This window comes from Poecilia reticulata, chromosome 17 (genome assembly GCF_904066995.2).
Source record: "Poecilia reticulata chromosome 17, P_reticulata-male-v2, whole genome shotgun sequence".
Lineage (NCBI taxonomy): Eukaryota > Metazoa > Chordata > Actinopteri > Cyprinodontiformes > Poeciliidae > Poecilia > Poecilia reticulata.
Genome location: NC_088846.1, coordinates 30,304,598 through 30,330,002, shown reverse-complemented (window position 1 = coordinate 30,330,002; position 25,405 = coordinate 30,304,598). Strand labels below are relative to the sequence as shown.

The 25,405-nt window shown below is 44.0% G+C and overlaps 5 long non-coding RNA genes across 6 annotated transcripts in view; 4 read left to right on the top strand and 1 right to left on the bottom strand.

Moving 5' to 3' along the window:
* Positions 1-1,485: 1,485 nt before the first annotated feature.
* On the bottom strand, positions 1,486-2,618 carry LOC145547921 (uncharacterized). Its single transcript, XR_014084205.1, has 3 exons — positions 2,399-2,618; positions 1,865-1,994; positions 1,486-1,784 (listed from the first exon to the last, which is right to left on the bottom strand). It is a non-coding gene; the product is annotated as an uncharacterized LOC145547921 (long non-coding RNA).
* Positions 2,619-4,552: 1,934 nt separating this feature from the next.
* On the top strand, positions 4,553-5,042 carry LOC145547922 (uncharacterized). The gene is made up of 2 exons (XR_014084206.1): positions 4,553-4,854; positions 4,957-5,042. It is a non-coding gene; the product is annotated as an uncharacterized LOC145547922 (long non-coding RNA).
* Positions 5,043-11,611: 6,569 nt separating this feature from the next.
* LOC145547923 (uncharacterized) lies at positions 11,612-12,152 on the top strand. The gene is made up of 2 exons (XR_014084207.1): positions 11,612-11,964; positions 12,067-12,152. It is a non-coding gene; the product is annotated as an uncharacterized LOC145547923 (long non-coding RNA).
* Positions 12,153-18,876: 6,724 nt separating this feature from the next.
* On the top strand, positions 18,877-22,509 carry LOC145547920 (uncharacterized). Its single transcript, XR_014084204.1, has 2 exons — positions 18,877-19,191; positions 20,858-22,509. It is a non-coding gene; the product is annotated as an uncharacterized LOC145547920 (long non-coding RNA).
* Positions 22,510-22,963: 454 nt separating this feature from the next.
* LOC108167081 (uncharacterized) overlaps positions 22,964-25,405 on the top strand; it is a 3,673-nt gene continuing 1,231 nt past the window's right edge. The window contains exons 1-3 of one of the 2 annotated variants that reach the window (XR_014084202.1): positions 22,964-23,719; positions 23,835-24,819; positions 25,309-25,405. The exon at positions 25,309-25,405 is cut by the window's right edge and continues 33 nt beyond it. This is a non-coding gene — a long non-coding RNA (uncharacterized LOC108167081). Of the gene's footprint in view, positions 24,820-25,308 lie in introns of both variants that reach the window. The other variant, XR_001777472.2, reaches the window with a different exon arrangement.

Here is a 25,405-nt window from a genome sequence, read left to right as displayed (position 1 = left end):
CTCCCAGATTAGATTAGATTATTTGCACACAGATTAATGTCTTCAAGCTTTTATTTATATTAATTATGATGATTTTCTGCTTTTAGCCTCAGAAAACAGTTCAGATTAAAATATTACATTTGATTCAGTTTTTTATTTAACAATTCAAAACTAAAATCATCTCAAAGTCGTTAAACTGAGTTCAGATGATTCAGTTTGTGGTTTAAAGTCATTCAGTCCAAACAGAACCAGAACCTGAACAGAACCAGAACCAGAACCTGAACAGAACAGAACCTGAACCTGAACAGAACCAGAACCTGAACAGAACCTGAACAGAACCTGAACAGAACAGAACCAGAACCTGAACAGAACCAGAACCTGAACAGAACCAGAACCAGAATGTCATTAATTTATTAAGACTGATTATAATTAGTTTTTCTAACCCAGAGTTTTTTCAGCTGCAACTTTTAATCTACAGCAGAAAAACTTTGACTAGATTTCAGAAATTAATAAGGAATAAATCTGCTCAGATGTTTCTGTATGAAACATCTGTTATTGAACATCTATAGTTGAACATCTATTATTGAACATCTATAGTTGAACATCTATTATTGAACATCTATAGTTGAACATCTATAGTTGAACATCTATAGTTGAACATCTGGTGTGTTCGGATCTTTGCTGTTTTTCCTGCTGGAGGTTAAAGTTCATCCAGGAAAATGTTTTCAGTCAAACCGACAGATCCAGCCGGACTCTGGGCTTCAGGTCAGATGAAGGTCAGATGAAGGTCAGAGGTCAGAGGTCAGAGGTTCTGCTGCTGGTTTGGGTTTTATTTATAAATTTATTTATTTATGTTTTGGTTTCATCTGTTCAGGAAAAACTTTTAATCTTTGGATGATTCGGATCCAGCAGGAAGGATTCGGTTTTATTTCTGCTGAATCTGATCAGTTCTGATCAGCAGATCAATGACAGTGGATATTGAACTATGGTGAATCTCCCCAGGAGTCGGGCCGAAACCGGTACCAGAACCAACCAGCAGGGAGAAAATAAACATCCAGCTGAAATGTGAATAAAGACGAGATGGAGATGAAACCAGAGGATCAGAATCTTTCATGTTTATTAGCAGATTTTCTGGTTCTGATTCACAGATAAATGCTGAAACTGTTTGGTTTGAATAAAGTCGTTACGGAACATTTATGATTCATGTTTGTCTTCATAATGAAGAAGAAGCTACATTTGTGTTAAACTGAAGCAAATGTCACCAAACTGAAATAAAGTCATGAAATCTGAGAATTCAGAGAAATGTTCCAGTGAAGCTGCTATGATGAACCTCCATCGCTGCAGCCAGCAGAGGTCAAAGGTCGCAGCAGGTCGAGTTCACGGTGACGATCCGGCAGAGCAAACAGCATCAGGGAGCCGGAGACACGTCTGACTCAGAGTCTGATCTTCAGTCAGACAGTAAGTTTGTTCATAAAACGATTTCCACAGACATGAAACCACAAACGGCAGGACGACAGAAATCAGCCTGAAAACACAAGAAAATAAAAATGTTTTAGTTGCTTTTTAAAAACCTCCAGTCAGAAATAAGAGCCGTGAGGGAAAAACGGCCCGAAACCTTCGACTGATGAACGTCAGGGAACCAGCAGGACCTTTAGCTACCAGGAACCAGCAGAACATTTAGCTACCAGGAACCAGCAGAACCTTTAGCTACCAGGAACCAGCAGAACCTTTAGCTACCAGGAACCAGCAGAACCTTTAGCTACCAGGAACCAGCAGAACCTTTAGCTACCAGGAACCAGCAGAACCTTTAGCTACCAGGAACCAGCAGAACATTTAGCTACCAGGGAACCAGCAGAACATTTAGCTACCAGGGAACCAGCAGAACATTTAGCTACCAGGAACCAGCAGAACATTTAGCTACCAGGAACCAGCAGAACCTTTAGCTACCAGGAACCAGCAGAACCTTTAGCTACCAGGAACCAGCAGAACCTTTAGCTACCAGGAACCAGCAGAACCTTTAACTACCAGGGAACCAGCAGAACATTTAGCTACCAGGAACCAGCAGAACATTTAGCTACCAGGGAACCAGCAGAACATTTAGCTACCAGGGAACCAGCAGAACCTTTAGCTACCAGGGAACCAGCAGAACATTTAGCTACCAGGGAACCAGCAGAACATTTAGCTACCAGGGAACCAGCAGAACATTTAGCTACCAGGGAACCAGCAGAACATTTAGCTACCAGGGAACCAGCAGGACATTTAGCTACCAGGGAACCAGCAGGACATTTAGCTACCAGGGAACCAGCAGAACATTTAGCTACCAGGGAACCAGCAGAACATTTAGCTACCAGGGAACCAGCAGGACATTTAGCTACCAGGGAACCAGCAGAACATTTAGCTACCAGGGAACCAGCAGAACATTTAGCTACCAGGAACCAGCAGGACCTTTAGCTACCAGGAACCAGCAGAACATTTAGCTACCAGGGAACCAGCAGAACATTTAGCTACCAGGGAACCAGCAGAACATTTAGCTACCAGGGAACCAGCAGAACATTTAGCTACCAGGGAACCAGCAGAACATTTAGCTACCAGGAACCAGCAGAACATTTAGCTACCAGGAACCAGCAGAACATTTAGCTACCAGGGAACCAGCAGACATTTAGCTACCAGGGAACCAGCAGAACATTTAGCTACCAGGGAACCAGCAGAACATTTAGCTACCAGGGAACCAGCAGAACATTTAGCTACCAGGGAACCAGCAGAACATTTAGCTACCAGGGAACCAGCAGAACATTTAGCTACCAGGGAACCAGCAGAACATTTAGCTACCAGGGAACCAGCAGAACATTTAGCTACCAGGGAACCAGCAGGACATTTAGCTACCAGGGAACCAGCAGAACATTTAGCTACCAGGGAACCAGCAGAACATTTAGCTACCAGGGAACCAGCAGGACATTTAGCTACCAGGGAACCAGCAGAACATTTAGCTACCAGGGAACCAGCAGAACATTTAGCTACCAGGGAACCAGCAGAACATTTAGCTACCAGGGAACCAGCAGAACATTTAGCTACCAGGGAACCAGCAGGACATTTAGCTACCAGGGAACCAGCAGAACATTTAGCTACCAGGGAACCAGCAGAACATTTAGCTACCAGGGAACCAGCAGGACATTTAGCTACCAGGGAACCAGCAGAACATTTAGCTACCAGGGAACCAGCAGAACATTTAGCTACCAGGAACCAGCAGGACCTTTAGCTACCAGGAACCAGCAGAACATTTAGCTACCAGGGAACCAGCAGAACATTTAGCTACCAGGAAACCAGCAGAACCTTTAGCTACCAGGAACCAGCAGAACATTTAGCTACCAGGGAACCAGCAGAACATTTAGCTACCAGGGAACCAGCAGAACCTTTAGCTACCAGGAACCAGCAGAACATTTAGCTACCAGGGAACCAGCAGAACATTTAGCTACCAGGGAACCAGCAGAACCTTTAGCTACCAGGAACCAGCAGCACATTTAGCTACCAGGGAACCAGCAGAACCTTTAGCTACCAGGAACCAGCAGAACATTTAGCTACCAGGGAACCAGCAGAACATTTAGCTACCAGGAACCAGCAGCCTGGTCATGTGACCCTCTGCAGGTCAGCACTAGAACTTTACATAATTCCTAAAACCAACCAGAGGGACACGACAGGACTTAGTCTGGCTGCTGCATTGATACCAAGCGACAAACGAAGGATTGATGCAGCAGGTAAATTTGATGCAGCAGGTAAATTTGATGCTGCAGGTAAATTTGATGCTGCAGGTAAATTTGATGCTGCAGGTAAAGAGGGCGCTGCAGTCACAGACGAGGTCAGACTGAAGCCTGATTTCCTCCAGATCAGCTCGTCTGTCTGACCTTAGAAAAGTTTCTAACATGAAACAGAAACAATGTGAGTCTCAGCCTGATGACGCCTGGAGTTTTACCTCCGATTTCACTGAAGGATCCAGTTGATGTTCTGATGCCGGTGACTGGGAGTAAAAACCAGTTTGAGTCTAACTGGTGTTTAAACCAGAGAGACGATCAGGACAAACATGAGGACGGCTAACATGTCCAACCTGTCCAACAGTTCAGCGTCATCAGCATAAATGAGAGACATCTAAACGGAACGAAACCAGAGAAATAATATAACAGGAAGATCGAAGTGGACCCAAATCAGAGCCTGTGGAACCTCAGAGGAGAACGGGTCGGTCTGAAACGGGTCGTTCTGGAACGGGTCGTTCTGGAACGGGTCGGTGTGGAACGGGTCGGTGTGGAACGGGTCGGTGTGGAACGGGTCGGTCTGGAACGGGTCGTTCTGGAACGGGTCGTTCTGGAACGGGTCGGTGTGGAACGGGTCGGTCTGGAACGGGTCGGTGTGGAACGGGTCGGTCTGGAACGGGTCGGTGTGGAACGGGTCGGTCTGGACGCAGAACGTCCTCTGAGATTCAGAACCTTCGGCCTGTTTAACATGGCCGACCGTGTCAAAGGTCGGCCTCTGAGCAGCGGCGGCCATCTTTACTCTCAACTTCCTGTTGCTCAATAAAACACGTGTAAATGCCCGTTCCATGTTTTATGTCCTGTTTGTAGGTTGTTACCCATGGTACCCAGTAGGGGCGCTGTAGTTTGGTTCATGTTGAGTTAGTGCCTTTATTTAAACCGTAAAATAAGATGAAGTGTTGCTAGCTTCCTGTCAGTCAGCACTTTGGGCTGAAATATCCCAGGGACAAGAGGAAGAAGAGGATATTCTTCATCTTAATGACTGGACTGTAGCACACTCTTCAGAACAGGCTAAAGACAGCACAGCACGGACTTTACCGCCATAAACTTTGCAGCCCTTGGACAGCGGAGCGAGGTACATGTTTAGAGCTCTATAAGTTTAAGTTAGCGTTATTATTATGTATTCATGTTTGTCAAACAAAAGCACTTAAGCAAAATGTATTTTCTTTTCTTTTAGTTTTCACGGTGTATTCGAAGCACGGTGTATTCAGTGCAACAACTTGGTTCGAAAGAAGTAAATATAATTCTATTGCACCCGTCGAAGCTCTCCGTGTTTTCTTGGGTCTGAGGGACTGCTACAGTGAAAACTCGTCGCTGAGTGTAAGACGGTCCTATATCTGGCGAGTACAACCCACGTGTCAGTCGAGCAAGGCCTGCGCCAGCCGAGAGAGACTCAACTCCTGTCAAGAATCATTGCGACTTCCTCACGACTCTTCATATTGGACTCTGTCTCGGTTATTCATAAAGGTTCAGGTATTTTACTCAATAAGGACTCTGCTGATAAAAGGACCAAATTACCTGCACAGTAATTAAGAATTTAAAGCCTTAAATGCAGTCGTGGTTTTATTGTCTTAAAGCTACAGTTCGTGTGCATTAAGTAAATGCTATTTCTTAAATTGTATGGGTTACTTATCCTCTGAATAATTTGTGGTATATCAGCAGTATTTACAGTCACATTTGTTATGTGTGGATGCTAAATTGTACACCTATATGGTTTAAATGTCTGATTTGAGTGTTGTTTCCCATATAGTCTTGAAGTTAAAGCAACACTTATTCAATTTTAAGTCCAGACATTACTACAAAGAGCAAACACACGCATTAAAGGAACAAAATGTTGTACCCTGCTGAAGAACCTGACAACTTAGAACAGCAAGAGGTGAGATCCAGCAATCGTGAAAGACGCCTAACCGAAAAGGGCAAAGAAATGCATGAACAGGATGCAAAGAAACATGAACGAGCATTTAACAGAGCATATAATTCTTGGAAGGAGTCTGCTAAAGAAATTAGAACAAAACTGAAGGCCTTCTGCTCACCCGGAGATTTAAACAGTGCTAGTCATGACATAAGGGACAAGCATGCGGCTGTACAACAACATTATGAACCCATTCGCCGCAACCAAAACATGACTCCAAACGTAGTAAAAAGAATGGATGCCTGCACTGTGCTTACAACAGACATTTGTGAGATTATTGCTAAACGACAAGAAAATATTGATCAGCCCTTCAATGATCATCTTGAGAAGGAAAGAGTAAGGCTGATACTAAACAAAAATGACTATGGCTCTGTGTTTGAAGATACAAAAACTGAAACATCGTTCCCAGACGGTTCAGTTGCACACTCAAAGACGGATTCTTCAAGCAACCGTGAAGCAGAAGCTGAATTTGCAGCTAAAATGGAACAAGCAAAGGCTACGCATGAAATACTTGCACAGCAAACTAAAGTCAACCACATGGAGAATGAATGGAAGTTGAAGGAAAATGAAACACTGGCAAAGTTAAAACAAGAAGAAGTGGAAACGAAGGCAAGGCTTGAGCAGGAAAAAATTAAACTGCAGCATTTAAAGGCAGAAAGTGAAGTAAGAATAGCAGCAGCACGTGTAAGAGCTTTAAGCACTCTAAATGATGTTGAAAGCTTTGATCTAGCATCCTGCAACAACTTTGAGAACGCTCTAAATGACTCTGTCAGTGTACCACAGCCCTCCTTAAATCCGTTGGCTCCGTCGTTTAAGCATCACTACACCGGTGCAGAACGAGGAGAACTTAGTTTAGCTGAAGCTCTAGCAAACTCCCTTACTTTAAACCGACTTCCAGTACCTGAGCCGGCTATTTTTAGTGGTGACCCTCTGAAGTTTGTTGACTGGAAAGTATCCTTTATGGCACTAATTGGCAACAAACCCCTACCTGCATGTGAGAAAATATTGTATCTAAAGAGTTATATTGCAGGTGAAGCTCGAAAGGCAGTAGAGGGATATTTTTATCGTAACACTGAAGAGGCATACCAGAGCATCTGGAATGTTCTGCAAGAAAGGTATGGCAGCCCATTCATTGTGCAAAGAGCATTTAGAAACAAGCTTACAAAATGGCCCAAAATAGCTGCCAACGATCCTTTAGCACTGAGAGAGTTTGCAGACTTTCTTCAGAGCTGCGCAGAGGCTATTCCCCAAGTCAAGGGCCTAGAAATCCTTAATGATTGTGAGGAAAATCACAAGCTTCTCAAAAAACTGCCAGGCTGGATAATACAGAGATGGAGTCGTATTGTTGTGGAAGAGTTAGACAAACATCAGGAGTACCCCAGCTTTGCTCACTTCACACAGTTCTTACAAAAGGAAGCGAAAGTTGCTTGCCACCCTGTCGCCTCACCATTCCTAATAAGTGAAAAAACAGAAGAGAGACACATTAAGAGAGCTAAAGCACTTACTACAACTGTCCAGTCAAAGTCTCCCTTCCCCACAGTGGTCGTTCCTAAACTTAAGCCACCTTGTTTGTTTTGCAAGGACGAACTGCATGGTGTGGCCAAGTGTCCTACATTTGCAGCAAAAACCATTGATGAAAAGAAAGTTTTCATTCGTGAAAATCACCTCTGTTTCGGATGTTTGAGAAAAGGCCATGTGACTAAAGAATGCAAAGTACGTCACTCATGCAGTAAGTGTGGCCGACGTCACCCTACCTGTCTCCACAAAGAGGGGATAAAAGAACCCAAAGAAACTAAAACTGAGGACTCCGTTTCTCCAGCTGAAAATGCAAACAGGGAAGTACATAAAGTCATGACCCATGTACTTACAAGAAAAACATCTGCAACATCCAGCATAGTACCAGTTTTTGTGTCAGCTACATCAGAGCCACAGAAAGAAATACTCACATATGCCCTGCTTGACACCCAAAGTGACTCTTCCTTCATTTTAGGAGACCTGGCCTCTGAGCTGAATGTGGATAAGCAACCAGTGCAATTAAAGCTCAGCACAATGACCTCTGTTGACACAGTTGTGGCAAGTAGACTTGCTAGCAACTTACAGGTGCGTAGCTTTGACTCTGATGCTCATGTCAAAATAAAACAAGCCTACTCTCGTGACTTTATCCCTGTTGACAAGTCCCATATTCCCACTAGAGAAACTGCACTTCAGTGGCCACACCTTAAAGACCTAGCCAACCAGTTACAGCCACTTCAAGATTGTGAAGTGGGCTTGTTAATCGGTTATGACTGTCCATCAGCTCTAGCTCCCTTAGAAATTGTCACAGGACAATTAAATGAGCCTTTTGCACAAAGAACCATACTTGGTTGGAGTATCATTGGGTCTGGTAATCCCCACTTAGACAGAGAGGGAAGTCAGAGTTATGTGCATCGTGTCAATGTCAAACAAATGCCGACACCCTCAACTTCTGATGTGCTTAAAGTCTTGGAGTCAGACTTCAATGAGAGAAACTATGAGGATAAGTACGTATCCCAGGACGATGTTCGTTTCTTACAACTACTCAGTGACACAATAAAGCAGAGAGAAGATGGACATTATCAGATGCCCCTTCCCTTCAAGGACAGCAAGCCACCAGCCCTTCCCAACAATAAGAGGCTAGCCACGGTTCGACTGCAACACCTAAAGAAAAGGCTAAAAGCTGACAAACAGTATCATGAGCATTACAACGCCTTTATGAAAGATGTTATTAGCAGTGGTGATGCAGAACTAGCCCCTCCTGTGACTGATGATGAGATCGCTTGGTACATCCCACACCACGGGGTGTACCATCCCAAAAAGCCAACAAAGTTAAGAGTCGTCTTTGATTGTTCTGCTAAGTTTCTTGGCGTCTCACTGAACGATACTCTTCTCACAGGTCCTGATATGATTAATTCACTGGTGGGAGTGCTCTGTCGTTTCAGAAGGGAGAATGTAGCCATCATCTGCGACATCGAACGAATGTTCCATCAGTTCTTTGTCTGCCCAGAGATGCGTAACTACTTACGATTTCTATGGTGGCCGGATGGACAACTAGATGTAGAGCCCAAAGAGTACAGAATGGCTGTGCATTTGTTTGGTGCTGGATCCTCCCCTGGATGTGCTAATTTTGCCCTTAAGTACCTAGCACAACAGCACAAATCCGACTACCCAAAGGCCTCCGACTTTGTCGAAAGAAGTTTTTATGTAGACGATGGGTTGACAAGTGTCCCATCAGTCAAAGAGGCTCAAGAGCTCATAAACGAAACACAAGCCCTGTGCAAACTTGGAGGTTTACGTCTGCACAAGTTTAATTCCAACCAAAGTGATACTCTCTCTCATCTACCACCCTCAGAAAGAGCCGATACAACAGAGTCACTCGACCTCAAACCTGATACTACATCTGAAGGCCATGTGCTTGGAATCCAGTGGTCAGTCAAAAATGACACCTTCAACTTCAGTGTAAACACAAAGGACCAGCCTCCTACTCGCCGGAGCCTACTGTCAGTTATCTCATCTTTGTACGACCCCCTGGGGTTTGTAGCTCCATTCACTTTGAGTGGCAAAAGTATACTACAGGAGCTCTGCCGTAGAGGTACCGAATGGGATGATCCCATTCCCGACAATCTGCGCTCACGGTGGGAGGACTGGAAAAATGGTTTGGGAAAACTGAAATCAGTCGTAGTACCCAGATGTTACCATCCACCTGAACTAAAGGACATTGCTAAAGTGGAACTGCATCACTTTTCCGACGCCAGTAACATAGGCTATGGAGCATGTTCCTACATTAGGTTCATAAGTGATGACAGCAAAGTGCACTGTAGTCTGGTTATAGCTAAAGCTAGAGTCGCACCTACCAAAGTTATAAGCATACCACGACTCGAACTGTCAGCTGCAGTCACTTCAGCAAAGATGAGCGTTATGCTAAGATCAGAGCTTGAGATTAACGTTGATGAGGAGTTCTTTTGGACTGACTCCCAAGTAGTCTTGGCGTATATCAACAACGAGGCACGAAGATTTCACATCTTTGTCGCAAATCGTGTCCAGTTGATTAGGGAAACTACAGATGCCAAACAGTGGCACTACATTGACACAGCTCAGAATCCAGCGGACCATGCCTCTAGGGGCCTTGGTGCATCAGAGATTATGACAACCTGCTGGTTGTCTGGCCCAAAGTTTCTGTGGGAACAAGAGATTTCCTACTCAGCTGCCCCCTCAGCTGAACTGTTGGTAGGTGATCCAGAAGTTAAAGCAGTCAAAACCTTTACAACTCAAACAAGCGAACAAGACACTATCCTCAGACGCTTCAACAGGCTCTCTAGCTGGTCAATGCTTCTTAAAGTAGTGGCAAGAATAAAAAGACTGAGACCAAACAAAACCCAATATGGCAGTGTCATAACAGCGGATGAACGCAAGGGAGCAGCTGACATAATAATAAAACTCCTCCAGCAGCAATCCTTCTTTCAAGAACTGAGAGCATTGAAAGTAAATGATAGTCTTCCAAGTTCAAGTCCTCTCTTTCAGCTAGATCCCGTTGTAGATCAGGGACTTCTCCGGGTTGGAGGAAGACTAAAAAAGTCAACACTCTGCCAAGGTTTGAAACATCCTATTATTCTCCCAAAGGACCATCACATTACAAACCTGATCATGTCTCACTTTCATTCAAAGATTTGTCATCAAGGCCGAAGCCAGACGCTCATGGAGATCAGAGCAAATGGGTTTTGGGTGATTGGTGGGAGCAAAGAAGTTGCAAAGCTAATAAGCAGATGTGTTCAATGTCGAAAACTTCGGCGGCCTCCTGAAGAACAGCGCATGTCTGAACTACCGAAGGAACGAGTTGAAGTCTCAGATCCTTTCATTTACAGTGGAATGGATTGTTTCGGACCATTCATCACCAAGCAAGGTCGCAAAGAGCAAAAGAGGTACGGACTCCTCTTTACCTGCCTTTCCTCACGCTCAGTCCACATTGAAATGCTAGAGAACCTATCTACAGACTCTTTCATTAATGGCCTACGATGCTTTATCAGCTTAAGAGGAGCTGTCTGTAAGCTGTACTGCGATCAAGGTACAAATTTCATTGGGGCCAAAAATGAGCTAAAAGAGGCTCTCAAGGAATGTGACAGAAATGCCCTGCAGGCTTTTCTTGCAGATAAACAGTGCGAGTTCGTATTTAATGCCCCATCTGCCAGTCATGCCGGAGGTGTGTGGGAACGACAGATTCGAACCATCCGCAGCGTTCTCAATGCCACCATTGCTCAATCACAAGGCAGGCTGGATGACGCTTCTCTAAGAACACTGTTTTATGAGGCAATGTCTATTATCAATAGCCGACCATTAAGCATTGATGGAATCAATGACCCTAAATCACCTGAACCTCTAACTCCAAACCATCTCATATTAATGAAATCAAAGGTTGCATTGCCTCCTCCTGGAAAGTTTGTGAAGGAGGACTTGTACGCAAGAAAAAGATGGCGCAGAGTGCAATATCTAACGGAACAGTTTTGGAGTAGGTGGAAAGTGGAGTACCTTCTGAACATATCCACAAGACAAAAATGGCACCTGCCTCGTCGCAATCTTGAGGTCAATGACATAGTCATCATAAAGGAAGACATGCTTCCCAGAAGTCAGTGGCAACTGGGTCGAGTTGTTGAAGCACCACAAGAGGATGATGGCTTGGTGCGCAGAGTCAAGCTTCAAGTTGGTGATCGAAATCCAGCAAAGAAGCAGGGTACAACACACAAACCTCACATTATTGAAAGACCTGTTCAAAAACTTGTGGTTCTTTTAGAAAGTCACTAATTGATGCTCATTAGTCTCACATCAGACATTATGTCGCTGAAGGTTAATGTGTGGCGTTAACTGTATTTTTGTTTGTTCACTTCTTTAACGTCCATTTGTCATGCTTAAAATCATGCATGAATCGTTGATAAGCTCTCATCATACATGATTTGGTGGGAGTGTAAATGCCCGTTCCATGTTTTATGTCCTGTTTGTAGGTTGTTACCCATGGTACCCAGTAGGGGCGCTGTAGTTTGGTTCATGTTGAGTTAGTGCCTTTATTTAAACCGTAAAATAAGATGAAGTGTTGCTAGCTTCCTGTCAGTCAGCACTTTGGGCTGAAATATCCCAGGGACAAGAGGAAGAAGAGGATATTCTTCATCTTAATGACTGGACTGTAGCACACTCTTCAGAACAGGCTAAAGACAGCACAGCACGGACTTTACCGCCATAAACTTTGCAGCCCTTGGACAGCGGAGCGAGGTACATGTTTAGAGCTCTATAAGTTTAAGTTAGCGTTATTATTATGTATTCATGTTTGTCAAACAAAAGCACTTAAGCAAAATGTATTTTCTTTTCTTTTAGTTTTCACGGTGTATTCGAAGCACGGTGTATTCAGTGCAACAACTTGGTTCGAAAGAAGTAAATATAATTCTATTGCACCCGTCGAAGCTCTCCGTGTTTTCTTGGGTCTGAGGGACTGCTACAACACGTCTTCTTCTTCTTCTGTTTCTTCTTCTTCAGACCATCTGGTCGGTTTTAGTGAAACTTGATGTTCATCCTTCAGCTGCAGAAACCTGGTTTTGCTGATTTCTGCTCAGGTTCATCAAAGTGATGATGTGGGAGATGATCTGTAATCTGTCAGATCAGCTCAAACTGCAACGAGCTGCTGATGTTTCTGTGGTTTCCTGTTTGTGCTGCTGCAAAACCTGCAGAGCTGAGATACCAAAGTGTTTGTTCAGACAGCTGGATGTGAGGGAGCAGCAAGAAAACGGGTCAGACTAACCAGAACCAATGAACCAGAACCAGAACCAGAACCAGAACTGATGAACCAGAACCAGAACCGATGAACCAGAACCAGAACCAGAACTGATGAACAGAATAAATGCCTTTATGCTGATTTCTGTTTTCCAGTCTCTGATGCTCCAAACCAACCAGCTTCTGCCTCCATGGCGTCTGAAGGAAACAGTTTAATAGACTTTAAGGGAAAATTTGCATAAAATGCTATTAAATTAAAGGGATTCAGACCAAAGAAACTAAAGGAATGAGTTTAGAAACGTGCAGAAAAAAACTTTCATCCAGATTAATAATCTTTTCTCAGCAAATCAGGGAGAATCCAGTTAAATATCATTGAGGATAAAAGATTTTAGATTCATTATCAGCAAATTAAGGCAAAAAATCATCAGAAAAATTTATGTCATCCAAACAAATAAACTCAGAGAACAAAAAAAAAAATTATTTTCTTCCATGAATCCAGAAATGCAGTTTGGTGTGAAACTGCTGGTTCTGTTAGCTGGTTCTGTTAGCTGGTTCTGTTAGCTGGTTCTGTTTAACTGGTTCTGTTAACTGGTTCTGTTTAACTGGTTCTGTTAACTGGTTCTGTTTAACTGGTTCTGTTAACTGGTTCTGTTTAACTGGTTCTGTTAACTGGTTCTGTTAGCTGGTTCTGTTAGCTGGTTCTGTTTAACTGGTTCTGTTAACTGGTTCTGTTAGCTGGTTCTGTTAGCTGGTTCTGTTAGCTGGTTCTGTTTGGCTCTAGTGACACAGAAACATTTAAAAAGTCTATTTATGGTCAGAAATAAGTGATGATTTAACTTGTTTTATTGCTCATTTTGTCCTGAGGTCATAAATTCACTGAGTTATGAAATTCAGTCAAATGAAGGAAATAAATTCTAACATTTTATTCTACTCCTGTAGAATAATTGTTAACTAAACTAAGATTTGACCTGCGGTGACCCCTGTGGTGACCCCTGTGGTGACCCCTGCGGTGACCCCTGCAGTGACCCCTGCAGTGACCCCTGCAGTGACCCCGTCAGGGATAAGCCCCAACAAGCTGGAGGAAGGATTTAAGATGTAGCCTGTTATACATTCAGGTGAGTTTTACTTAAACCTTGTGGCTAAACATTAGCTTTAGCTTATGCTAGTAGGTAATATTCTCTGACGTTGTTCTTGTAAAAATGTGCTATTTAAGTATCTAAACATTCTAACGGACAATGTTTCTACTGTGGCGGATACAATGTATATATTTCACACCAGAATGTATGCTTTTATTTTGAAGGAGAGAAGGTGAGGTGTGAAGTGACCAACGGTTGTGGGTCATTCCATTTTTGGTTTTTTGTTGGAAGACATGGAGAATTAAACAAGACTCAAATCTTTTTCGTCTTTTTCTGCTGACTTCCACATTGGTGACCCCGAACATCTACAAACATCTGGACATGTTTTTGAACGAAATCTCACCAGATGCTGCCGCCGCTTCTCCGCCAGCTGTGGTTTCGGACCCAGTTTCTTGCCAGGCGGCCGTTGCTCCAACCGCCGCTTCTGTTTTTGCTGCCGTTATCAAGCTCCCAGAGTTCTGGCAACACGATCCAGAACCATGGTTCCAACATGTGGAAGCCCAGTTCCATCTCCGTGGGATGACCACAGATGAGACCAAGTATTTCCATGTAGTTGCTGCGTTGGATTCCGTTTCAACACGCCGTCTGACGGGTCTGCTGAGGAACCCACCAACCGCTAACAAATACAGCGTCTCAAGGAGAATCTGCTTCGGCTCTACCAACTGTCAGACGCGGAGCGGGCCGATCGCTTGCTCTCTCTGAATGGCTTGGGGGATCGCAAACCCTCCGAGCTGATGGACAACATGCTGGCATTACTGGGCTCGGGAGATGTTTCTTTCCTTTTTACACATCTGTTTCTGCGCCAGCTTCCCCCACCTGTTCGCACCGCGCTGGCCAGCTCCCCGCTGATCCGGACCAAGGATTATCGCTCCCTGGCTTAGGTTATTGGTGCATGTTGCTAATAAATGCTTAATAGATGCTGTGTCTTTTGATACATACCCCTGTAAACTTGGCGGTCCCAGCCAACGACCTCTCGCCATCATGCTTGCCACAGGTGATGAGTATCAGCGTCTGTTGGCAGAGTTCGCATCTTTAACGGTTCCCACATTTTCTGCTACCGTGGCTAAGCATGGAGTGGAGCATTGTATAACTACAGTCGGTCCACCGGTTTTTGCGCGAGCGCGCCGCCTAGACACCGCTAAGTTAGCGATAGCAAAGGAGGAGTTTGCAAACATGGAGCGTCTTGGCATTGTACGGCGCTCCAAAAGTCCATGGGCATCTCCGTTGCACATGGTTCCCAAAGCAGACGGGGGTTGGCGACCCTGTGGGGATTTTCGGCGCCTTAACAACGCAACCAGTAATGACAGGTACCCAATTCCTCACATTCAGGACTTTTCTGCCCGCCTGGCTGGAGCAACCGTGTTCTCTAAGGTGGACTTGGTGCGAGGCTACCATCAGGTTCCAGTCCATCCCTTAGATGTACCCAAAACTGCAGTTATCACGCCTTTTGGTCTTTTTGAGTTTTTACGGATGCCCTTCGGTCTTAAAGGCGCAGCGCAGACTTTCCAGCGGCTTATGGATTCGGTCCTGCAGGGTATGCCGTTTTTGTTCGTCTATTTGGACGACATATTGGTGGCTAGTCCGTCTGCGGAAGAACACATGGTGCACCTTCGGCAGCTGTTTGTTAGGCTCAGTGAACATGGCCTGATCGTGAACCCAGCTAAATGCCAATTTGGACTGCCTGCTGTTGAGTTTCTGGGACACAAAGTGTCTTCTCAAGGGGCTGTTCCCCTGCCTGCAAAGGTTGAAGCAGTTTCCGATTTTCCCCGCCCTCCCTCAGTGAAGCCCCTGCAGGAGTTTTTGGGTATGATTAACTTTTATAACCGTTTCATCCCACGGGCAGCTCACCTCATGCACCCCTTGTATGAAGCACTTAGAGGCAAAAAAGGGGACCAGCAGATTGAGTGGACCCCCGAGAGGGTGCAGGCATTCGATGATGCCAAGAAGGCCTTGGCTAATGCTGCGCTTTTGGCCCATCCATCTCCAGTTGCTCCTGTGGCTCTAACAACTGCCGCCTCTGATTATGCAGTTGGGGCAGTTTGTGAGCAATGGGTAGATGGTGCCTGGCAACCCCTCGCTTTTTTTAGCAGGAAACTCCGGGATGTTGAAAAAAAATATAGCACCTTTGACAGGGAACTGCTTGCCCTTTTTCTGGCAACACGCCATTTCCGCTTCATGTTGGAGGGCAGGGACTTTACTGCTTTTGTTGACCACAAGCCTCTCACTTTTGCTATGGCAAAAGTTTCTGAGCCGTGGTCGGCTCGGCAACAGCGGCATTTATCTGCCATTTCAGAGTTCACTACTGACATTCAGCATGTAGCTGGCAAGAATAATCTGGTGGCTGACTGGCTGTCCAGACCAAGGGTTGCTTCTGTGCATTTAGGTGTGGACTACCTCGCCGTGGCCACAGACCAACTGACCGACCCAGATATTCTGGCCTTTAAAGCAGCTGAATCCAGTTTGCATTTAGAGGAGGTCTCCTTCCATGAGTGTGGCACAACCCTTCTTTGCGATGTCTCGACTGGCAAACCTCGGCCTTTGGTCCCTTCTAGTTGGCGTCGGCTGGTTTTTGAGGCAGTTCATTCCCTTTCACACCCAGGCGTCAAAGCTTCTGTTAAACTGGTAGGGGCAAAGTTTGTGTGGCCGGGACTCTGTAAAGATGTACGGACATGGGCGGTTTCCTGTTTGGCTTGCCAGCGTGCCAAGGTCCAACGGCATACTAAGGCTCCACTGGAACACTTTCCTGTTCCGCAACGGAAGTTTGAACATGTGCATGTGGACTTAGTGGGGCTGCTTCCACCTTCCAGAGGTTTTACCTGTCTCCTGACGATGGTGGACAGAACTACTCGATGGCCGGAGGCAGTTCCGCTGTCATCAACCACTTCGGCTGATGTGGCTCGAGCATTTATCTCCTCCTGGGTGTCCCGGTTTGGTGTGCCATTGGATTTGACCTCTGACAGAGGTCCCCAGTTCACTTCAGAGTTGTGGACTACAGTTGCAGAGAGCCTTGGGGTTAAACTCCACCGTACTGCTGCCTACCATCCGCAGGCCAATGGTCTTTGTGAGAGGTTCCATCGCACAATGAAGGCTGCATTGTGGGCCTCATTGGTAGATAATAGTTGGATAGATCGCATGCCTTGGGTTTTGTTGGGCCTGCGTTCGGTCCCAAAAGAGGACCTGCGGTTTTCTTTAGCTGAGTTGGTCCTGGAACAGCCCTTGCGGGTACCAGGGGAATTTCTTCCGGGTCCGTCGGGTTCAGTTGATTCCCAGGGAAATAAAACGGTTCTAAATGGGGAATCTAGATCTTTTGCCCCGTTAGCAGCCCATCACTGCCTTCCACAGGTGTTTGTGCCAAAGGACCTAATGTCTGCCGAGTATGTATTTATCCGCCATGACTCGCACCGCTCACCACTTCAGCCTCCTTACGATGGTCCATTCCATGTTTTGGAGAGGGGACCTAAAGATTTTTTGGTGGAGTTGGGGGGTAATCAGGAGAGTATTTCTGTGGACCGTCTGAAGCCAGCTCACATGTTACCAGGTGACCCAGTTGAGTTGGCTCAACCACCGCGCCGTGGTCGTCCCCCAGTGTCTTTACCCACTCTTCCAGGTCCTTCCCTAACAGCTGATTTGTTCCCCTCAGGTGGACAGTTCAGTAACAGACGATCTGGAGAGTCTTTTTCACTTTCAACCCGTTCCGGTGAAGAGAAGCCGTGGTGACCGACTTATTAAGCTCCCTAGCCGTTACCGTTAGGTAGTTCAATTGTTTTGTTTGTCACTGCTGTTTGGTTTTTCCGTTGTGTGTCTGTTTTCTTTATATACTTGTAATGTTGTTTTGCATGTTATGGGTTTTTGTGTTTGTGACATTCTGTGTGTTCAGGGGGGGCCTGTGTGGCGGATACAATGTATATATTTCACACCAGAATGTATGCTTTTATTTTGAAGGAGAGAAGGTGAGGTGTGAAGTGACCAACGGTTGTGGTTCATTCGATTTTTGGTTTGATGTTGGAAGACATTGAGAATTAAACAAGACTCAAATCTTTTTCGTCTTTTTCTGCTGACTTCCACACTACCTTATTTTCTAGTATATTGTGTGTTTATTGTCGTTGGTGTCAGAGGTTCTGGTTCCGGTTCGGACTGTTAGCTCCCGCAGCCTGACGGAGCTAACAGCCTCTTAGCTCAGCAGCAGCAGCAGCAGCTCTGGAGTCAGATCTGGTTCAGCTGTTCAGGTTCAGAGCTGCTGCTTTTGGAAAATATGGCCCTTAATGTCTCTGTTATTTAGTTTTATTACCTTTGTTTCCTGTTCTGGGCTCAGATGTTCGGTGTTTACAGCAGGATGTTCATCTTTATTGAACCTTTCAGAAACGCCACCAGATGTTAGAAATGATGGGGTGGTGGCGCACAGGCCTTGGTCCTCACTGGTTGCTGGTTCGATTCCCGGCCTGGTGACATTTGCTGCATGTCTTTCCTGTCGGGCTACTTTCAAGTGAAGGAAACTAGAGCCGACAAAACCTGAAAAAAATATTAGAAATGAACATAATAATTAAACACCCAGAACCTAAAAATACGAGGTAAAGGTTTTACTGTCCTGGTTCTGGTTCTGCTCTGGTTCTGATCTCTTCTGGTTCTGGTTCTGCTCTGGTTCTGATCTGGTTCTGGTTCTGATCTGGTTCTGATCTGGTTCTGGTTCTGATCTGGTCCTGGTTCTGGTTCTGATCTCTTCTGGTCCTGGTTCTGATCTCTTCTGGTTCTGCTCTGGTTCTGATGTCTTTTGGTTCTGGTTCTGCTCTGGTTCTGATCTCTTCTGGTCCTGGTTCTGATCTCTTCTGGTTCTGCTCTGGTTCTGATGTCTTTTGGTTCTGGTTCTGATCTGGTTCTGATCTGGTCCTGGTTCTGGTTCTGATCTCTTCTGGTCCTGGTTCTGATCTCTTCTGGTTCTGCTCTGGTTCTGATCTCTTCTGGTCCTGGTTCTGGTTCTGGTTCTGCCATCAGTAATCGGTTAATGATCCGTTGTGTCTGTTTTAAACGTCCATCAGATGGAAACGGTTCCGGTCCAAACCGGGTCCTGGTTCCCCTCATCCTGCATGTCTCAGTCTCAGATGACGGCTCGTTAGAGGAACATGGACTTGCAGGTTGTTTCTATCACCAGGGAGAGACCAACACATGCAGGATGCCGGGCCTCCAGAACCCACTTTGGACCCCACCGGGCCACACGGTCCGGAGTCTCGAGGTTCAGATTGAGCCGTTTGGTCCAAACGAAAACGTTCCGTCGTCACCAAACAACCAGAACATGGTCTGATCAGGACCAGAAACAGGTGGGGGCAGCAGCCCTCCTGCCTGTTCCTGCGTTTAGTTGAAGCCATTTGAGGCCAGACTTTGACCCGGTTCTGGATGTGAAGCTGCTCAGAGTTCTGACCCAAAAACTGCAGGATGTCCTGGTGGCGGTTCTGAGCAGGTGGAGGAAGAGGAGGAGGCGATGAAGGAGCCGCGCTCTTCTTCTGTGGTTTCCTGGATCCAGATCCCGACTGGGAGGCGAAGAATCTGAGTTTCATCACTTCCTGTTCAGACCGAATGGAAACTATGGAAACCCGCAGAGCAGGTGTGTGTGTGTGTGTGTGTGTGTGTGTGTGTGTGTGTGTGTGTGTGTGTGTGTGTGTGTGTGTGTGTGTGTGTGTGTGTGATCCACCTGTTCTCCACAGGTCAGGTCATTCATTCGTTCATAGCCTCATTATTTTAATCTCATTTTATTTAAACCATTTGAACATATTTTATATTTTTATAACTTTTATCAGCTGTTTAACCTCATTATGAGGAAATAAAACAGATTTTCAGAATATTGGAACTTTAACATGGCCTTGTTGTCGCCATGGTAACAGCTGAAGGATCAATAAGTTTTCATAAATTCATCTGATGAATTTTCACCATTTATAAATTTATTGAATCTATAATTTGAATTGATCAGAATGACTGAATGAATCAGTCACTGATTCATCTGAACTGATTCAGTTTGATGTTATTGATAATTTATGACTCATCGTCATGGTTACCGTGTCGCTTTTTAGCTTGGAGGCTTTAATTAGGATCCTCTGACCTCTGACCTCTGACCTGAACTCCAGCTTCTATTTCTTCTTCTTTGCTTTGGTGTTAAATATTTCAGCCTGACCTGCTTCACACTTTAATATTTAATATTTAATATTTATTTAACACGAAACTTCAGGTTTTCAGACAGAAACACAGAAACACAGAAACACGGCCAGCTTCATGCTGGTTCTGGTTCTGGTTCTGGTTCTGGTCCTGGTTCTGGTCTTGGTTCTGGTTCTTCTATAAAAGCTTCGATCCGACGTCTGAATGATTGAACTTGTAGCAGAACCCAACAGAACCAACCGACCAGAACCAGAGATTTTATTTGTTTTTTTAACCTCCAGGAGCTAAAATGAACCAAACCAGGTCCAAAATGGTTCCGGGTCCAAAATGGTTCCGGGTCCAAAATGGTTCCGGGTCCAAATGGTTCCGGGTCCAAATGGTTCCAGGTCCAAATGGTTCCGGGTCCAAATGGTTCCGGGTCCAAATGGTTCCGGGTCCAAATGGTTCCGGGTCCAAATGGTTCCGGGTCGAACATTGGGCTCCTGACCCAGCAGGTTCTGATCTTTTTTCTCAGTTTTTACTAAAATGTAATGAATTTAAACCTTCTATGGAATAACTTTTTATTTTTCGGGGACAATATTTTCCTGTATTCTTTGGCAGCTTGTTGGCCCTTAATTACATACCAATCATAAAATTGAACCCTGACACCTTCCAGAACCGGGTTTGGGTTTGTTGCCTCAGGGCAACATGGCGCTACAAGGGGTCTAAACGTCACGTTTTCTAGTGATTATGAGAAATGAAATACGAATAAAACAAAAACTATATTCATAAAAAACCTTTTTTTGACAAAAATAAATCAGACATGGTTCCAACTCACCAAATATAAAATAAACAACTAACATACATTTAAGCAAATGACTAAAACGATCATTTGTGTGTTTGTACATGTTTATGAGTTACAATCACTCAGGATGTTGAAATCAGTCGTTTCCCTATTTTATGCTAAACATCAGGAATTTCTGATGTGAAAAAGAGCGTCACATTTTTGGCACTTGATTATTGCCGTACCTGTGACTCACCATCTGTTTATCTGGTCATCTATGGGTTCTAATGACCAGGTCAGTCACTAGTTAGGGCTGCAGGTTCTTTTTGACGAGTTTCTACGTCTGATTCTTTGTTAGGATTTGAGCCAAGCGAAGGACAACATCTCCACCAGATCCACCAGATCCACCAGATCCACCAGATCTGGTGGCTTCCTGACCCGCCCTGGTTGTAAGGAGCGCCGGTCACACCTGCAGACCCGCATGTTGGGGTTTGGCAGGTGAAGCTTCAGCAGCTCATCACTGTTTGGGACTGAAGTCGGGTCAGAGGAGAAACGATGAAATGATGGCTGTGCAGTGAATCCTCATGTGTTCATCAGGAATGACCCCAACTGATGGACCTGCTGTCCATGGAATGACCTTTCATCCATCTCCTGTTGCTGTTAGTCAATAATAAACTTAATAAATTGGCTGTGATATTTATTATTTATATCAATTGAAAATCATCACATTGATCTGAGCAGAAAGGCCATAAATGCACAAAGTTTCTCTGAGGCAACAAACAAAAACACAGTTTTAACATATAAATAATAAAAAATGATCTAGAAATGATTCTTTACTGACTCGGATATGAACATGTTTGTAGTTTTAGTGACCCAGATGAAAACATGAAGGCCAAACGCAGCATCAGCTCTGCTGCTCCTCTGAAAGGCCACATGAACCTCAGAACCTTTGATTTGTCTGGAGGGGTTTTAAATCATCAGCCCCCAAAAATAAGGTGAGGGAGCAACGTGGTCTGTTGCCCAGGGCAACGCCAGGCCACAGAGGGTTAATTAATCCTGATGAGTGAAATTAGAGATTTAAACCTTTTTCAGTTCAGGATTTAAGCTGAAGGTTCATTTAGACGCTGGAAACAGAAACTATTATTATGTAATAATAATCATTTCCTCACATGAGGATCCCTGCAGATCATCCATCAATCAAAGCATTGATTATTGATTATTCTCTGATTCTTAACAGAATCAGTTTTGTTCCTTAAATTACACTCAGAGATTATATTAGATTATAAACTTACATTATTATGACCTTTATTATCTTTATTATTATTATGACCTTTATTATTATTGTTATTATGACCTTTATTATTGTTATTATTGTTATTATGACCTTTATTATCGTTATTATTGTTATTATGACCTTTATTATCGTTATTATTGTTATTATGACCTTTATTATCGTTATTATTGTTATTATGACCTTTATTATCTTTATTATTGTTCCTGTCTAGATGATTTAGATTCAGAGGAATTAAAACTTTTGAAGGTTTAAATCATGAATCTTTTTAAATGAATTAACATAAAATGTATTTTATTTATTACAAAATGTGAAACTAATCATGATATAAAACATAATTCCCTCTAAATAATCCAGATCATCTCATTTATGTAAAATCATGTTGCGACCCGAAGCTGCAGACTTCCTGTGACGTCACGGCGTGGGCGCCTGCTTCTGCGTCCTGATTGGCTGCTGCGGATCTTCAGTTTCCACAGGATGCGGTCGCTGAGCGTCACAGGCGGCTGCGGCTGGCGCCTCTCAGCCCGCTGGGACAGGAAGCCGAACCGAACCGAACCGGAGCAGCTCTCACGCTTCCTGCCAGCAGCAGCTGCAGAAACATCCAGAAAACACGCAGCAGGGGTCAGAGGTCACACCGAGCTGCAGATGAATTCACTCATTCATTTAAGGTCATTTCCTGTTTTACATAATAATAAATAAAAACCTGCTGGAATAAATAATTTAGTGGCTCAAAATGGATCATTTAAAAATATAATTTATATAAACTTTATGTCAATATTATTGTGTAAATGAGATGAAATTTAAACTTTATTTATTATCCATCAGTGACAAAACAAAACGAATAAAAATAAAAACAGAATAAAGAATAAAAATACTGAATATTCTGCAGTTATAAATAAAGTTACATGGTTCAAGATGCAGCTGAGTTTATTTACAATGTTTATAATATTTATAATGTTTATAATATTTAAAATGTTTATAATATTTATGATGTTTTCGTATATTTGACCTTTGACAGCAGAAATATTTTTAAATCATAAAATAACTGGAAGAACCAGCAGATACTTATTGATTATTGATTAGATTCATAACTAACTTATTGATACTTTTATGGTTTTCAGGTCAAAATATTTAAATATCAAATTAAAATATTTTATAAATAAAAAAGTTTAATTTCTTTTGGATCCAAACTATCAGAACCAGCAGAACCAACAGAACCAGCAGAACCAACAGAACCAACAGAACCATCAGAACCATCAGAACCAACAGAACCAACAGAACCATCAGAACCATCAGAACCATCAGAACCAACAGAACCATCAGAACCAACAGAACCATCAGAACCATCAGAACCATCAGAACCAACAGAACCAACAGAACCAACAGAACCATCAGAACCATCAGAACCATCAGGTCCACTCTGCTCTGCCTCAGTGTGTGGCTGACGTCTCTACTTTGACTAGGCCATCCCAACCCCTGGGTTTGTTGCTGTTTGTTATTATTATTATTTATTTTATTTTCCAGGTTAAATAAATACTAAACCTTCATCTGGAGCAGCTGTCAAACATGAGGCGCAGGGGCCAAAACCAGGCCGCCGGAGCTTTTCCTCTGGACGTCATGAAGTACGACTGTAATCTAAACATTTATGAAAATTATTTTATTAGAATTAGAGCAACAAGAAGCTCAACATGATTAATGTCAGGAAGATCAGCTAGCAGGCAGATCCCACAGCATCACTCTGCCACCGCCGAGCCTTCAGCTGGGTTAACCCTGATGACCTCATGCTTTGGTCCAGCTGACGATGTCCTTCAGATCCGGCTGCCATCTTGTTTCTGGATACCGTCAGTACTATGACCTTCAACCTTTGACCTGCTAACTGGGGCCTGAATCTGCTGGGCCTGTTCGGAGATGACCTTTGACCCTCCCCAGGTTGAGCAGCAGCAGCAGCAGCATTAATTAATACAGAAATCAGTTCTAATTGTTTTTGTGTCAGAGGTTCAGCAGACGCTGTTTGCTCCTTTCTGGTGTTTGTTGCTTTGACTAGGCCGACCGCACCGGAAGGCAGCAGCTGAGAGACGAGTCGGTGGTGGGACCATCTTCATCATCTTCATCTTCATCAGCAGCAGCAGCCTCCTCTTCCTCCTCCTCCTCTTCCTCCTCCGCCTCTTCGCGGACCCAGAATCTGACAAACATCCGGCTGAACCTGAGAAACTCGACCACAGAAAGTTTCCGACGGAAAAAAAAAAAACCTGCAGCTGCAACTTCCAGGAAACACGAATCATTCATTCAGTTATAAATATGACAACATGAACCGCAGCAGCAGCAGCAGCTGGTCATTCAGATCTATAATCTGGATTAAAACTGTCAGTTTGGAACCAGAATCATTAAAGCAGGAAGTCAATCTAGATGACCTTTGACCTCAGAGGCAGCAGTTACTGTGAATCCATTCAATGTTTATGAAATATGACAGAACAGATCAATAATGAGATTAATCAGATAAATAAAATATGTTTCCATAAACAAACATTAAATGATTTAATTCAAGTTGCTGAAGGGAAACTTTGAAATACTTTCAATAATTTAAGACGGAATTTAATTAAAACCCAGAAGAGAAAAAATTTTACAGAAATTTAAAGTTTTTAATATGAAAACATGATCAGAGTTCAGAGCAGAGCTGGAGGTCAAGAGGTCAGGGTCGTCTTCAGGACGCCGTGACCCTGAGGGACAGACTGAGGGACAGATAGACAGATGGACAGACTGAGGGACAGACTGAGGGACAGACAGACTGAGGGACAGACAGATGGACAGACAGATGGACTCTGGACTCAGGACGGTTGGTGCTGCTCTCGGCTGTAATGTCTCGGCTCTGCCTGCAGGGGGAGCTGCTCCGGATCCTGTAATGATTCCCGGCGGATCTGCAGGAATCTTTCCTGGTTCCTTCCTGGACTTCGATTCGTCTCTGAATGTTTGGCATCGTTTGTCTCACCTGTCCAGGTGAACCAGCTGCCCTATCAGCTCACCTGATGCAGGTACGGAGGCCTCTGATTGGTGCATCGCTCTTCTGATTGATTTGAATCAGGAAGTTGAGACAGAAACCATCGAAGGAAACTCAGTGAGGAAATAATCAGTAAAGTTACATTTTGATCAAATCCTGAGAAAAAACTTTTTCTGGAACCTGAAAATATCCAACATGGAGCCTAGTTTTCATTTGGGCTTGAATAGTTTTGGACATGCTATATGCTAGTAGCTATGCTAGTTAACTCTTTAAACGTTTCACCCTGTGGCTCCTACTGTTGGTTTTTAGTTCTGTTCTGGATTATAATCTCATCATATTTTAAAAGACGCTAACGGCTTTAATGCAACAGTTCAGAGCATCGACCTGATGAATCATCGATGTTGAGTTCAGTCATCTCTGGTTTCCTGCTAATGAAGCGAAGTCACTTCCTGTTCAGGGAAACCAGACGATTGTTTTCAGTCATGAAACGATCAGATTATTTTAATCATGTTTCTGTTTCCAGAACATTCAGAGCTGAGTCACATCCAGAGGAGCAAAGACGATTCACTGAACTGGGTTTGATCTCATCTGGTCAACAGAAACCAGATCAGACTGGAAAC